Raw genomic sequence first — 17,476 nt, forward strand, 5'->3', positions numbered from 1 at the left:
TCTTGGCCCTGAGTAGAGTCAAGGTCTCATCGGAAGACTGACATGATTCCTAGTGTTACTGACCAGGACAAGACATCACTCGTGATGGGTGGAAGAGAAGAGGACATAGGCCTGGGGTGGGCAGCCTTCCTGTCCAGTCCAGGTGCCAAGTGTCAAAGAAGGGACTCCTGTGTGAGGCGGGCAGAAGGAAGCCAGTCAAGTGGAAATAGCAGGCAAATCCTTGGAAAAGGGGAACCCACACATGGACTGGAAGAAGCTATCCCACCTTTGAGGCCATGGTGTGGAGAGCCCTACTGCCCTTTGGGAGGAAACCCAGGAGGCCCTCAGAACAACCTGGTTGTGCCTTGCAAATCTGCTATTTGCTGTATTCTCTGTTGTTCTCTGTGAGTACTTGGAAAAGTCTTTTTTTTTTTCCCAAACAAAAGTTTTCACATACGTTTTACTGAACGAACCTACTGGTGCAGAAGCATAGTGATAGAAGAATCATTTCCCCGAAAAGACATGTCTGTTGTTCAGGTAGCTGTGACGTTTACAGAGTGATAGGATAGGAGCCCGTGACCTTCACGCAGCATAAATATGTGTGTCATCTCATGCTCAGTCCCTTATAGACCCAGCTGGGGTCTTCTCCCATGTCTCCTCTTGAAGTTTACCTGATTTTATTACCTGTTTTCATCTGAATCCACTGGGGAATGGGACGGTTCCGCTTTTGTTTCTTGGCCTGGAATCACTTGATCCTGAAAGTCTTGTGAGAAGACATGGGGAGGAACAGTCAACTGGACACACCACAGGGGCAGAGAAAAGGAGAGAGAAGGCAAAGTCTTTTTAAAGATGTTCCAGTGCATCACAGCTATAGTGAGGGAGAAAGGGGGAAGGGTTGCATGTAGTCTTCGGTGGACATCCTAAAGCAGTGACAACATACAAAATTGTCCATGGTCTGGGTTTTGAAGTGACTTTTTCTTTCTGCCACCTCCTCTTTGCAATTCCTCTTCCAGACTTCTGAACCTCCCCACTGCCCTAATTCTCCCCTCCACTGCCTCCTCCATCCATGGCTGCACCACGAGGCTGTTTTCGGCCCTTTGCTCTGTGTCTGTCCACTCTGCCCACAACAATGCGAGCTCTTGGCAAGACTTCAGTTGTTGACCTCCAGGAAGACGACCCCAAGGCTTTACCTCTGGTCTTGACCTTTCTCTGGACTAACTTTCAACCTTCCTCTGGGCCACACTGCTTGGACAGGTGATTGCTGTCATAAGTCAGCATTGCCAAAACAGAATTTGGTTCTTTCCACCCAAACTCAAAAAACTTTCAAGATGATCTGGGACGACGTCCTCATCCTTTAGTCTCACATCTGGTTATGAAAGCATATCGACCCCCATGTGCGCCGATCTCCTCGCATCTCCCTCTTCTGTCCCACATCTGTGTCCCCACCCGATCCAGGCTCCCGCTCCTTCCCTGCTGCACCATTGCAAGCCCTCCTAGCTGGACTCCCCACTTCCATTCTCTACCCATTCCAAATCAACCGAGATCAACCGTGACAGATTTCCCTTCCCCAAGCCCAGCCAAGGATTTCTACTCCTCGGCCTAAAGTGCCTCACTCTGCCTGCCGTTCAAGGTCACAGATGGTGGGTGCGCCTTCAAAATCTACCACTGCCTTTTCCTCAATATAACCTCGTGCTTCCCTGTCTGTTTCTTCTCTCTAGAATGTTCTCCCTTGCAATGTCACCTGCCCAAAGTGCCTTTATCCTCATCTAAAATGACTTGGCCTGCTTGGACCTTCTCCCAGTACCCTTCACCAGATGCCCTGCCTCACTTTTGTGCACCTGCTGGGCGCTGTGGGCTCCCCCTGGCATCAACCCTTTTCTGCCCCGTATCATCACACAGCCTAGGCTCCTTCTTCCTTTCCCCACCACAGCAAATGCCACCACCTCTCACTGTCCAGGCCAGAAACTTTGGACGATTCCAGATGCCTTCCTCTTTTTTACCTCGCACTTGGGTCCTCAGAAATCTGCCTCTGAGATAGCACTCATGTCTGTCCTCTCTGGCCGTCCTCCCTTGCCCTGCATTAGCTCTGGACATCCCCATGCAGGGAGCTGCACCGAAGCAGGCAGCCTGCCATTTCCACCCTGCTTGCTACCTGTGTGACTCCAGGGCGGTTGCTCAGCTTCTCTGAGCATGTTTGCTCACCTGCAAAAGGGTAAAAGAAAAAAAAAACCTCTCCAAAATTTCACACACACACACACACACACACACACAAACTAGCATATATGGGTAGACACTCATAAAATTAAATGTTTATGATTTTTTTGGCTTGAATTAGTAAAGCAATTTCTCACCTGGCCCTGGCTGCTGGGACACAACAATAAAGCCCAATGCTCTCGACGTCACCAGCGAGCTTGATAAAAACCCCGTGTGATCCCACCTAACACTTTCAATGCCAACAACTGTCAGAATAAAATTTTGTTATTGGTTGCTTTCTTTTTTTTCGCTTAGCCTGTAAGGCCGTGCATGCCGTGGCCCGGTTGTACCTCTTAGTGCTCTGGGGAAACCCCGAGACAGAAAAGCGAGCAGCCTGCCGACTGTGGCAAGCCCTTGCATAGACCCAAGCCTTGCACATGCTGTTCTCGAGGTCTCTAATCATCCTGACCCACCGCCACTTCACTCCCTGATGCTTTCGACTTTGACCACCTCCTCGGCGTTCTTCAAGACACAACCCAGCTGCCACCTTCTCTGAGAAGCCTCCCTGGCCCCCAAGGAAATGTAGGGAGCTCTCCTCTGTATTCCAATCATCCCAACACTTAGTCTGAGTGTGAGCCCCATGCGGGGGTTGGGAGGGGGCAGGCTCGATCCCACGACCCTGAGATCATGACCTGAGCCAAAACCAAGAGTCGGATGCCCAACCGACTGAGCCACCCAGGCGCCCCAGTCATGCTATTTTCCAGCTGACTTATCTGGCTCTTCTCCCAGCTGAATTTGAGGTCCTTGTCTTGTTGGACTGGATATCCTCAGTGCCCCACTCTGGACCTAGAATGTATACACAGATGATGATTTTGTATTGAGTGATTGAATGAAAGAATGAATCCTACCCCTGACCCCCACCCTCGTATATTGTAAGCTTGTCAAAGACCCACTCGATCCCACCCAGGACCCTGGGATCATGACCCGATCTGAAGGCAGCCACCCAAACAACTGAGCCACCCAGGCGCCCTAGAATTTAGTGATTTATCAGTTGTATTTCTTCTAACATCTGCCAGTGGGTCCTACACTAAATAGAGCCTCCATCAATACTTGGCTGTTTAAAGAACAGCAAGGAGGATAGCATGGCACAAGCACAGTGAGCAAAGGGCACAATGAGGTGAGCAACAGGGGCCACAATGAGGTGAGCCACGGGGGCCACATGGGAATGGAGGGTTTTTTTTTTAATTTTATTTATTTATTTGACAGAGAGAGACACGGCAAGAGAGGGAACACAAGCAGGGGGAGTGGGAGAGGGAGAAGCAGGCTCCCCGCGGAGCAGGGAGCCCGATGCAGGACTCGATCCCAGGATCCCAGTCATTAAGGCAGACGCTTAACGACTGAGCCACCCAGGTGCCCCAGGAATGGAGTTTGGAGGCCATGGGAAGGACTGGGGTCTTCATGCAATAGGAAACTACTAGAGGGACTGAAGTAGATGAACACCTTCAGATTTATGATTTTATTTTATTTTTTTTAAGTAGGCTCCATGCCCAGTTACAAAGCCCAATATAGGGCTTGAACCCATGACCGGGAAATCAAGACCTGAGCTGAAATCAAGAGTTGGATGCTCAACCAACTGAGCCACCCGGGCACCCCCAGATTTATAATTTTAAAGAAAGCCTGACAGTAAAGGCCACATGCTATACGATTTCATTGTATGACATACTTATCACGCTCAGAACCCTTCCCAGGAAACGTTCAGTTGGCTCATCTATAAGATGAGGTTAGACCAGCTGACCCGCAGGGTCACATTTAGCTCTATGTTTTTTGATTTCTTGTTAACAAAAATGACTGTTAGGCTAAAGGAATAGAACTCAGCAGCACAGCAATCCCAAGGAAGAGATCCCTGGTCTCTGTCTCAGCAGTGCTGGGGTATAGTGGGAATGACCCAGGAGGTTTGGAATCTTTCACCGGTGTGAGCAGTTACCTTAGAAAAGCATTAACACCCCCACCCCCAGGTCTTTGTTTCTGTATCTCTAAAATATGGGAACTCTGGGGGGTGGCTTCTGTGGTCCTTCCCATAGAAAGTTTGAGTTCTAACCCATCCTCACTTTCTAAAGGCAACCTAGACCAGTCTTGGAATACAGTATACATTCACCCACATTATAGATTTAATTTAAGAGTTTTAATAAAATTAATGCCATTGATGTTTTTCTGCTAAAAAGACCAAGAGAAATACATGGAATACTGTGCATATTGAAAAGAATGTGGTAGCTTCTTCTCCAAGAAAACACCAGACGGTGGATGATGCCAGTGCTATGGGAGGACCCTGGAATGGGAAGTCTCGAAGGCAATGTCGAGGACAAGGAGTGGGCCCCCATCACCAAGCTGGGCCACCTGGTCAAGGACATGAAGATCAAGTCCGTGGAGGAGATCTGTCTCTTCTTCTGGCCCATCAAGAACTCTGTGATCATTGGCTTTTTCCTGGTTTTGAAGAGTATGCATGTGTAAAGCAGACCCGTGCTGGCCAGCAGACCAGGCTCATGGCATCTGTTGCCATCCGATTGTGCAATGGACACATTGGGTCTGGGTGTTAAGTGCTCCAAAGAGGTAGCCACTGCCGTCCATGGCTCCATCAACCCGGCCAAGATCTCCATCATCCCCATGTGGTGAGGCTACCAGGGGGACAAGAGGGGCAAGCACCACACTGCCCCAGGCAAGGTGACTGGCCGCTGTGGCTCTGTGCTGGGGCACCTCACCCCTGCCCCCAGAGGCACAGGCAAGGTCTCCTCCCCTGTGCCCAAGAAGCTACTGATGATGGCCAGTATAGACGTGTGCTCCCCCTCGGCCAGGGGCTGCACTGCTACTCGGGGCAGCTTCGCTGAGGCCACTTCTGATGCCTTTCCAAGACCGACAGCTAGCTCACCCCTGACATCCAGAAAGACACCGTATTCACCAAGCCTCCCTATCAGGGATTCACTGACCTTCTAGTGAAGACCCACACCAGAGTCTCTGTGCAGAGGCTGCAGGCTCCAGCTGTGGCCACCCATAGTTTTTTTTTTTTTTTGATTGTTTTTTTAAATTAAGTTTTTTAATTTAAATTCAATTAATTAACACATACTGTCTTAGTTTCAGAGATAGAATTCAGTGATTTTTTAAAAGATTTTGTTTATTTATTTGAGAGAGAGAGAGAGAGAGGGTGCACGAGTGGAGGGGAGGGGCAGAGGGAGAAGGAGAAGAGGACCCCCGCTGAGCAGGGAGCCTGATATGGGGCTCGATCCCACCCAGGACCCTGGGATCATGACCCGATCTGAAGGCAGCCACCCAAACAACTGAGCCACCCAGGCGCCCCTAGAATTTAGTGATTTATCAGTTGCATGCAACACCCAGTGCTCATTACTTCAAGTGCCCTCCTTCATGCCCATCACCCAGTTACTCTATCCCTCCATCCACCTCCCCCTCCAGCAACCCTCACTTTGTTTCCTGAGATTGAGACAAAGTGAGGGTTGTTGGAGTGGTGGGGGGTGAGAGGGATGGGGCAGCTGGGTGATGGACATTGGGGAGGGTATATGCTATGGTGAGCACTGTGAATTGTGTAAGACTGATGAATCACAACCTGTACCCCTGAAACAAATAATATATTATATGTTAATTTAAAAAAAGAGTCTTGGGGTGGGAGGGATGGGGTGACTGGGTGATGGACACTGGGGAGGGTGTGTGCTCTGGTAAGCGCTGTGAATTGTGCAAGACTGTTGAATCTCAGATCTGTACCTCTGAAACAAATAATGCAATATATGTTAAGAAAAAAAAAAAGAAGAAGAAGAAGAAGGTAGCGGGAGGGGAAGAATGAAGCGGGGGAAATCGGAGGGGTAGACGAACCATGAGAGACGATAGACTCTGAAAAACAAACTGAGGGTTCTAGAGGGGAGGGGGGCGGGGGGATGGGTTAGCCTGGTGGTGGGTATTGAGGAGGGCACATTCGGCATGGAGCACTGGGTGTTATGCACAAACAGTGAATCATGGAACACTTCATCTAAAACTAATGATGTAATGTATGGGGATTAACATAAGAATAAAATTTAAAAAAATAAATAAAAATAAATAAAAAAATAAATAAAAGAAGAGTCTCTTATGGTCTGTCTCCCTCTCTGTTTCTGTCTTATTTTATTTTCCTTCCCTTCCCCTATGTTCATCTGTTTTGTCCCTTAAATTCCACATATGAGTGAGATCAATGACAATTGTTTTTCTCTGACTGACTTATTTCACTTAGCATAATACCTTCTAGTTCCATCCACGTCATTGAAATGACAAGGTTTCATTCTTTTTGATGGCTGAGTAATATTTCAGTGTGTTTGTGTATCAAATCTTCTGTATCCATTCATCCATCAGTGGACATCTGGGTTTTTTCCACATTTTGGCTATTGCCCCCACATAGTTTTACACAAGCAAAGTAAAGTGAATTAAAGCCTGTAAAAAAAAAAAAAAAAAGAATGTGGTAAATTTATAAATACTTACTTGGAAGATGTCATATGAGTATTGCTAGGTTAGAAAATTGAGTTACAAAACAATATGGACTGTAGTCCCCCCTTATCTGAGGTGTCAGCTACCCATGGTCAATCTCAATCTGGAAGCAGATGATCCTCCTCCTGACACGTCGGCAGAAGGTCAGTAGGAGCTAACATTACGTCACAGGGCCAACGTCACTCACCTCACTTCATCTCCTCACATACATATTTTATCATCTCCCACCATTACGAGAGAAAGCAGGGTGAGTATAGTAAGATATTTTGAGAGACAGACCACATTCACCTAACTTCTATTATAGTATAGTCTCATAATTGTTTTATTATTAGTTATTGTTAGTCTCTTACTGTGTCTAATTTATAAATTATATTTCATCATAGGTATACATGTATAGGAAAAAACATAGTATATATAGGGTTGGGTACTATCTGCGGCTTCAGGCGTCCGCTGGGGTTCTGGGAACATATCCCTCATGGATAAGGACAGACTACCGTATAGTATGATACCATTTTTATAAGAAAATAGTGTGTACCCATATAAGTACACAAATCTTTTCCTCACTCAGTCTTTACTATCTTACTATGCACCACAATCCACCCAGCGGCTCCAGGCAAACCCCCAGAAATCAGTCACTCGTGGCTCCTTTCTTTCCTTCACACCTTAGCTCTCTCTCTTCATAGGAGATAAGGGGAAAATCACAAGGACAATGCCCTTGGGAAGTATTATGATCTCGAGGGAGAAGACAAAGCACAAAAGAGGATGAGAGAATGAATTGGAATAGATGCTATAATTGGAGGAGAGAGAGCCCCACTGGTTGGGGTGGTCAGAGAAGAGGCATGAAGGGGCTGAGTTGGGCTTGAGGAGGGAATCGGACTAGATAAGAGCAGGCCAGAGGGGCAGACATGTGAGGGAAGTGGAGGGCACGACTGTGGCGTGTGAGGGGAGAGGGGCCACTACTGAGGCACGGCTGGTAAAGTGCCCGTGTCCAGCTTCTAGGGCTTCCACGACAGAGTACCACAGATTGGGAGCTTAAACAACACACATTTATTTTCTCAGTTCTGAAGGCTGTGAGTCCACGATCCAGGTGTCAACAGGGCTGGTTTCTCCTGGAGCCTCTCTCCTTGGCTTGCAGACGCCTTCTTCTCCTCGGGTCCTCACATGGTCTTCCCTCTGTGTCTTTCTGTGCCCTAACCTCCTCCTCTCATAAAGACACCAGTCAAATTAGATTAGAGTCTACCCTACTGACCTCATTTTAACTTAATCACCTCTTTAAAGACCCTGTCTCCAAATACAGTCACATTCTAAGGTGCTGGGAGATAGGACTTCGATGTTGAGGGAACACAATTCAGCCCGTCGCACTGCTTATGCCTAAGGTGTAGTAAATGGCCAGGAAATGGGTGAAAAGCTGAATCAATGAAGCACATGAGATTGCTTTGTTTATGGCACAGCAGCAAGTTTGTGGGACACATAAAGTGAGAAAGAGCATGGAAAGAGAAGACCAGATCCAAGCTCTAAGGAACACCATGATGTTGATGTTGTTGTAAGCACATTAGATGGCAACGTTCTGCCCTATGGTCTGGAGCAGAGGTGAGCCTGGGGGCAGAGAGATCAGGTGAAAGACCATTTCAGTCATTCCAGGTGTGGGGTGACAAGAGTCTTGACCAGGGTGGTGGCCACAGATGGGTGTGCCTAGGGGGTTGTTTCAAGCACCTGCACCCAGCTGATGCGTGGGTGAGGGCCATGTTCTCATGCTGCCTTGAGAACAATGAGTCCTCTGGAAACTGGATACCAAAGCTGCATAAGATGATCTCATAGGTCCTGGGACACCAATGACTCCAAACAATTCCTTTTGATTCAGGGCCCTCTCAATTTGTCCCCACCCTGCAGCGGGGTCTACTTTGCACTTGAATATGAGTGGGTTGCACTAAGACAGATTCTTATCAGTTGGCAGAAGCATTAAATTCACTTCCACCTTGTCTTGGATTTTGTGGTTATCTCCCCTAATCAGACCTCTTGTACCTACGAGGTCCTCTCCCTTCTTCCATACTTCTGGAAATTCTACCTGGCTTTCAAGGCCCAGTTTATATACTACTTGGTCCACACAGCTCTCGGTGGCACTACCACTCATGTGGCACTCTTGGCTGAGCCCTAATCACACGTATTTATACTACAAGATGCATATGACATTAAATAAGGTATCATGCCCATGTTTGAGATGTTTGGAATATTCATATGCCATGCAAACTCCCCCATGAGACTCTAAACTCCTTGAGGTTATGAATTTGGAACTTCTTATGTATTTGTTACACTACAAAACCTAGTGCATATTAGGTTCTCAACAAATTCATGCTGAGATAATAGCCAACACCCCAAAGGTCTGTATAAATGGAGTTAGTGGCCTAAAGGGGCAGAGATAGAATATAAGCATATTCATTTCAATCCATAAGCACGGCCTCTAAGTCCTAACCCCCACCAGTTTGCCCTGTACTTCCTTAATACTGTTCAAAAAAGCATTAGCCCCAAGTCAGAAGAGATTCTTAAACCTCCAAAAGGAGCTTCATGGGCAGGAACTCAAAGTTGGCTTATCCTCATATGTATAATGTTGATAAAAGGGGTGAGTGGACCAGACTCTTGGCAGTCAACATCCAAGGAGATGATTAACCTGTCCTGGGAAGCAAGTGGGACCAGCACCTGTGATAAGGATCATGCAGAGGGCCTAAGGGGACCTGGCACCAGGGTGGCCTTTGGGGAGGAAGGCAGTTGTTTGAATTCTCCTCAAGGGAAGAGAACAAAGGAGAATTGGCACTTTTTTTGGAAAATGTAAAAGCTGACCCTCAAGTGTATATGGAGTTGCAAAGAGCCTTGAATAATGAAAAGAATCCCGAGAAAGAAGAACAAATTGGGAGGACTCACACTTCAAAACTTATCACAAAAGTACAGTAATCAGATGAGTGGTGCTGGCATAAGGGTAGACATATTGACCAATGGAATAAAATTGAGAGTCTAGAGATAAGTTCACATGTCTACGCTCAAATGATTTTCAGCAAGGGTGCCAAGTCCATTCAATGGGAGAAAGAACAGTCTTATCAACAAATTTTGCTGGGAAAACTGGATTTCCTTCTACATGCAGAAGAATGAAAGTCGGGCCCCTATCATATACCGTACACAAAAATTAACTCAGCTGGATCAATGACCTAAATATAAGATCTAAAACCATAAAACTCTTAGAAAAAACACAGGACTAAATCTTTATGGCCTTGGATTTGGCAATGGATTCTTAGGTATGACACCTAAAGCACAAGCAACAAAAGGAAAAATAGATAAATCAGGTCTATCCATTAAAAAATTAAAAATTAAAAAAATTTTGTGCACCAAAGACATTATCAAGAAAACAAAAAGACAACCTATAGACTGGAAGACAATATTTTCAGAGCAAATATCTGATAAAGGTTTGCTATCTAGATTATATAAAGAACTCCTAACACTCAACAAGACAACCAAATTTAAGAAAAGGGCAAAGGACTTAAAGAGACATTTCTCCAAAGAAGATATACAAATGGCCATCAAACACATAAAAAGATGTTCAACATCATTAGTCATTAGGGAAATGTAAATCAAAACCACAGTGAGTTGCCACCTCCCATCCATCAGGATGGCCATTATAAAAAATGAAGAAATAAAAAAACAGAAAACAACAAGTGTTGGTGAAGATGTGGAGAAATTGGAATGAGAATATAAAATGGTGCTACCACTGTGAAAAACTGGTGTTTCTCTCAAAAAACTAAACACAGAATTACCATATGACCCAGCAATTGCACTCATAGGTATATACCCAAAAGAACTGAAAACAAGTGTTCAAACAGGTACTTGTCCACCAGTGTTTACTGCAGCATTATTCACAATAGCCAAAAGGTAGAAACAACCCAAGCATCCATCAGTAGATGAATGGATAAACAAAACATTGTATATATATATATACAATGATATATTATTTGGTCCTAAAAAAAGGAATGAAGTTCTGATACAACATGGAGGAACCTTGAAAACATTATGTAAAATGAAATAAACCAAACACAAAAGGTCAAGTATTGTATGGTTCCACCTATATGAAACATCTAGAACCGGCAAATTGAGAGACACAGAAAATATAATCGAGGTTACCAGGGGCTGGGAGCGGGGAGAATGGGGAGTTATGACTTAATGCTTATAGAGTTTCTCTTTGGGTGGCGGAAAAGTTTTGGAAATCAATAGTGGTGTTGCCTCTACAACATTGTGGATGTACTTAATGTCATTGAATTGTACACTGGAAAGGGGTTAAGATGGCAAATGGCAAATTCTGTTATCTATCTCTATTTTACCACAAAAAAAATCTTACAAAATGAAATGAAACAAGAATTGGCAGACGCAAGGAAGAAAGAGAAATGCAATGTGGATACGGCACTCTTCAGAATGGGTAGTTACGGGGCGCCTGGGTGGCTCAGTTGGTTAGGCGACTGCCTTCGGCTCAGGTCATGATCCTGGAGTCCCTGGATCAAGTCCCACATCGGGCTCCCTGCTTGGCAGGGAGTCTGCTTCTCCCTCTGACCCTCCCCCCTCTCATGTGCTCTCTCTCTCAAATAAATAAATAAAATCTTAAAAAAAAAAAAAAAAAAAAGAATGGGTAGTTACTAGGACAGTGTGTGCTGATGGCCGGCCTTTTATTCCAGAGAGATTTTGTGCTGGGCACCAAAATAGGCCTACATAAAAAAAAAAAAAAAAAAAAACAAACCATAGGCAGAGAAGACTTGCTCCAGCAAATATGGGAGAAGAACATTGACCCTTCAAGTTATGAGACTGACCCAAGATGCCAAAGTAATGAGTTTAAGGTCACTTTCTATGCCCAAGTTTTATCATTCTGATGGCCCTTATTTCCTCTGCCATATCGAAGCTCAAGTCCCATATCAAATACGGGAATGTTATTTAAAAAAATGCCTCAGCTGACGGATGCCCGAGAGCTTGCTTAGCTCAAAAATGTTTATTCTTCCAGCCTCCCCAAGGCTCCTGGGTGGCTCAATTGGTTCAGTGGCTGCCTCAGGCTCAGGTCATGATCCCAGCATCCGAGGATCAAGCCTGCTCAGCGGGGAGCCTGCTCCTCCCTCTCCCTCTGCCTGCCGCTCCCCCAGCTTGTGCTGTCAAATAAATAAATAAAATCTTTAAAAAAAATGTTTACTCTTCCAGCCCCTCTTCTGTACCAAAAAAAGAGGCAGTGTGGCTTGCATACCCTTTTCATTTACTTTTTAAGACAAAATACGTCTGCTTCCTATTCTGCAGCATTACAAACTCTGCTATCCGGAGAGAAAGCGACACAGAAGCATGCTCCCTCCACGATGGGATGTGGCTTTAAATCCTCCCCCAGGGGTGTTCAGGGGTTCACCAGCTGTGCCAGAGTAACACTGCCCAGCGCCCTCCTCCCCTCCTCCACCTCCTGCGACTGGCATCGAGCTCGAGGTGCAGCAACCCATCTCCAGAATGGCATGAGCATTGAGATAAAGTACTCTGCAGTGCTTGGCACAGAGTAGAGACTCAAAATATGTTTGTGCAATACAGAGAATCCCAGTCCCCTCTGAGCTGGGAAAAGAAGCACGAGGAGGTGATTGTGAGGAGAAAAGAAAGTCACCTCCATGGAATACTAATGAAGTCGAAGTTCAATTTTAAGACAGGGACACGTGTTTAAAAGAGAGCACACGTGGCCTTTTATTTGCTTCAAGCCTCTTTGAATATATCTGCCCTTTCATCTGAATGATTTTAAACCTTCAGTTGGATCCAGAACCGATTTTCAGGGATATCCACCATTGAATTGAGGAGTGAGCTGCCTGCAAACACATGACCTTAAATGTCTAAACCTACTAATAATGTATGGTGATTAACATAATAAAATAAAATTTTTTTAAAAATTTAAAAAATAAAAAATAAATAAACCTACTAAATCAAATAGGCCTCCTGTGAGCTGCCTGACCGGCTCCGTGGGAAAAGCACGCGACTCGATCTCTGGGTTGTGAGTTCGAGCCCTAAACTGGGTGTGGAGATTACTAACAAACAAACAAACAAACTTGAAAAAAATAAATAAAATAGTCCACCTGAGAAGCACATATAAAAAAAAAAGAGCAATGAATACAGTCATCGTGGTGAAAAATTAAGAGAGAGCCTTAAAAAAAGATACATACTTCTGTATAAATGACATTTGGGTAAATTTGATATGATGGCTAGTTTGCTTACTTTTCTTTCGTGTTCATTGTTTTCTTCTGATTTAAATTGTACTGTTCAGCTACGCCCCACGGCTGGCCCTACATACTGATTGCTAAGAGGCACTCTTGCAGAGAGGTGGATTCAATTAGCATCCCATCTTTAATGCCCCAGCATATTACATACTTCACATGTATAATTATTTATTTTATGACATCATGCCATCCTATAGATAAACAAAAAACTTTGAGAAAATTTACTAGCTTTTTGGGAGTATCCCCAAAAGGGTGTCATTTTCATTTTAACCAATAACTAAGATGGGAATAACTCCACTCTTGAGGGTTAACCTATAGAAGCACATTAAGTTCAGAAATTCCCCTCATGAGTTTTTTTCTCTTCTACCATAAAATTGCAGAAATGTCTATCCTGCCCACTTGTAGAACTCTCTGTAGATCCACATTGCTGTGAGTGGGAGGTGAGAACAAAAATGGAAAATGTGAGGTAAAGCCTGAGCTTTCTCCTCATTATGTAATAAAGGAAGCCACCATACAGGCAATTCATCTTTATTTTAAATTACAGACATAAATTGGGCTATTGGATTGTAAAAAGTGATGGAGGTAGAATGAGCAGTCCTAGGAACAATTGAACCAAAAATCTTCAAGCTCAGCTATACTCTTCAGAGAACCAGTAACATCAAAAGAAGAATGTCTCTTGCCAGGCCCCATCTCCATTTTTAAAAATTTGTCTATTTAGGAGCACCTGGGTGGCTCAGTTGGTTAAGCGTCTGCCTTCGGCTCAGGTCATGATCTCGGGGTCCTGGGATGGAGTCCTGCATCGGGCTCCCTGCTTAGCGAGGAGCCTGCCTCTCCCTCAGTCCCTCCCCCTGCTCGTGCTAGCTCTCTCTCTCTCTCTCTTTCTCTCTCATGTGCAAGCATGCTCACAAGTCACACACACACTCTCTCTCAAATAAATAAATAAAATTTTTAAAAAGAAATTGTCAGTTTATCACAAGCAAGCCGGGCAAAACAAGGACAATCAGAAGTGGAGGCTACTGGGACAATTCCTAATGGGCTGAAGGACCCTGCTATAGGTCCTGGGTCAAGATCGAGAAGGTGTGGAAGAAGAGTAAGGGGTATGGCAGTTAGGATCTGAGGCACAAGGAAATGCAGGCTGGAGAACAGATAGTTTTTAGGCAGTAGAGTTCTCTTCTCTGTTGCCTATTCGCTCTTCTGTAAGGAAGGCTGTTGCTGGCAATTCTCACTCCACACCCCATCGCTTCTCCTGCTGTGGATCCATTTTCTCTTCTAATGTCTTCCAGCATCAACATGTTTCTGCTATTCCGGGCGCCTAGGTGGCCCAGTTGGTTGAGGGGCCAACTCTTGATTTTGGCTCAGGTCATGATCTCAGGGTCATGAGATCAAACCCCTCGTTGGGCTCAGGACTCAGCAAGGAGTCTGCTTAAGATACTCTCTTTTTTCCCTCAGCCTGTCTCCCCCTCTCAAAATAAAAAATGTTTCTGCTATTCAAAGTCTCAGGATGACAATTCCACACAAAGCTGTCTGGTGTTTATCATGAGCCACAAGAGGTGCTCTGCTTCTCATTCCCTATCCCCCACCCCCTACTCCCTACCAAAAATGATTAGAAATTCCCTCTGACCGAGACATGGCAAAGTTCATTTGCATATTGAACACATTCCATTCTTTTTGTATAACAAATATAATTTTAGTAAGTTATCACAGCATCTAACTGAAGAAAGGGATGAGGAAAGGAGATAATATTTACAAACCTGCCTGTGTTCCACTCAGGTGGGTGCTCTCAACATATTATCTCATTTAATCCTCTCAGCATTCCTGTGAAGGAGGCTTATTCAACCCATTTTACAGATGTGAAAACAATCACAAAGTCCACAAACTCCAGGAGCCATCCTTACCCAGCCCAGTTTTTTAATACAGTGGTCTAAGCAAGTCTCTAGCACAGTAGATGACTAATAAATGGTAGGCGCCCTTGATCCTTGTCCATGATCAAGTTGATCAAAGTTTACCTCTGTTTTCCTGCCCTGTCCTCTCACCCCAAGCCAGTTATCATGTTTTATCTCAGCACTCAAAACATATATTAATGGAGAACAGAAAGTTCTTCACAATATATTTGACTCTCTAAAGGAAAAGTCAAAGTCTTACATGCATTTATTAATGCCCACTTTTTCCCACAAGGGGTTTAAAGTGATTTACCACAAAGAGGAGCACCTGGCTGGCTCAGTCAGTAGAGCATGCAACTCTAAATTTCAGGGTTGTGAGTTTGAGCCCCACATTGTGTGTGGAGCCTACTTCAAATTAAATTAAATTAAATTAAATAAATAGTGATTTATTTAGCTACAAAGATAGTTACAATAACATGACTAATTATAAATAAGAATAAAATAATAGGATCATAGATAACATAAATATAAGTAGCTAATAACAGAAGAGGAAAAGAAAAATCATAAATTGCAGGCTATAAAGAATTACATAGTTGCTATAATTAAGCTTTAATTTTTACTTTTTGTTTACTACCAGTCAAACCAAAAAGGAAAACCTGGTCCAGTTACATAGTTCTAATTGTTAGAGAAGAAAAGAAACTTTCCCAAGGGAAGCTTAGCTTTTCTAAAAATTTAGTTTTAAAATATATACGTCATGCACAATTTCATATTCACTTCTACCCTCCCTACCTCATGATAGAGTACACGCTATTCCTATCATACATTCCTATAGCAAAAGCAAAGCATTAAAGTAACACTCTCTAGTCAAGGTTAGACCCTCCAGAAAGGTTCTCAAGCTGGGACACACATTTCATATCAGTTATCTATTGCTGTGTAACAAATCACCCCAAAGGTCAAAACCACCACCATTTTATGTGCTCATTCTTCTGAGAGTCAGCAAATTGGGCTGAGCTTAGCTGGGCAGTTCTTCTAATAGTGCTCAAGCCTCACACTACAGAGATTCTGGTTTAACTGGTCTTGGATGGGGTCCTTCATTGGCAACTCCCTAGGTGATTCTTATGTATTGCCAAGCTTAAGAACCACTGGCATAGTGCATAACCCTAAATCACAATTCAGTGAAGGCAGTTACTCCCAGGTGAAGTACAGTTAAAAGGACTTTAAGAAATGCCAGACCCAGATTATCCAAAACAATAGTGAAAAAGAACAAAGTTGGAGAACTCATATTTCCTGATTTCAAAACTTAACTGCAAAGTTACAGAATCAAGATAGTGTATGGCATAAGGATTGAAATATAGAGCTATGGATCAGAGTTGAGAGTCCAGAAATAAGCCCTGCTTTTATAGTCAATGGATTTTCAACAAGGCTGCCAAGATCTTTCAATGGGGAAAGAACTGTCTTTTCAACAAATGGCACTGGGACAACTGGATATCCACATGCAAAGTAATGATTCTGAACCCCCTTCCTTCCATCATATAGAAAAAGTAATTCAAAATGGATCGCAGACCTACAGGTAAGAGCTAGATCTGTGTAACTCTTAGAAAGAAGCACAGGATTATACACCACGACCAAATAGGATTTATCCCTGGAATGCAATTTTGTTTTAACATCCAAAAATCCAATAATGTAACTCACTATATTAGTAGAATAAAGGACAAAAAACCCCACATGGTCTTCAATAGCTGTAGAAAAATCATTGTTCAAAATCCAATTATATTCAGATATAGCCTCTTAATAAACTAGGACTAAAAGGAGGCTTCCTCAATTTGAAAAAGGGCATCTATGAAAACCTGACAGTTAACACTATACTTAATAGTGAAGATGAACATATGATGGAATACGATTCAAACTTAAAGTGAAGGAATTTCTGACACAGGCTACAACATGGAGGAACCTTGAGGACACTACGCTCGGTGAAATAAGCCAGTCGCAAAAACCACAAATACTGATGGTTCCACAGGTATGAAGTACCTAGAACAGTATAATTTGTCGAGACAGAAGGTAGAATGGTGGTTGCCCAGGGCTAGAAAGACACGGGGATGGGGAATTAGTGTTTAATGAGGACAGAGTTTCAGTTTGGGGGGAGTAAGAATTCTGGAGATGGACGGCAGAGACAGTTATATGACAATGTGAATGTACTTAACGCCGCTGAACTGTCCACTTAAAAACAGTTAAAATGATACATTTTATGTTATGACTTTTATATTTCACAAGGTAAAAAATAAAGATAAGTAAATAAAACAGTGAAAAAAATTAATGTTTTCCCGCTGAGACTGGGAACAAGGAGGAATATGTTCTCTCACCACTTTTATTCAACTTTGTCCCAGAGTCTCTAGCCAGTGAAGTAACGCAAGAAAAAAAAACAAACAAAGGGTATACAGATTGGAAAGGGAAGAAGTATAACTGTCTTTATTCACAGACAACATGATCCTGTATGTAGAAAATTCTATGGAGTTTCCAAAAATTTACTAGAATTAGTAAACCAGATCAGCAAGGCCACAGGACAAAAAAACCAATACACAAAATTAATTGTATTTCTACATGCTAACAATAAACAATCCAAAAATAAAATTTAAAAACAATTCCATA

The 17,476-nt window shown here is 43.7% G+C and overlaps 1 pseudogene; it reads left to right on the forward strand.

Annotated features, from left to right (window-relative positions):
- Window positions 1–1,108: 1,108 nt before the first annotated feature.
- LOC123837229 (small ribosomal subunit protein uS5-like) lies at window positions 1,109–16,746 on the forward strand (annotated as a pseudogene).
- The last annotated feature ends 730 nt before the right edge of the window (window positions 16,747–17,476 follow it).

This window comes from Mirounga angustirostris, unplaced genomic scaffold, assembly GCF_029215605.1.
Source record: "Mirounga angustirostris isolate CCGP_5_RB_7025 unplaced genomic scaffold, mMirAng1.0.hap1 SCAF_8, whole genome shotgun sequence".
Taxonomy (NCBI): Eukaryota; Metazoa; Chordata; class Mammalia; order Carnivora; family Phocidae; genus Mirounga; species Mirounga angustirostris.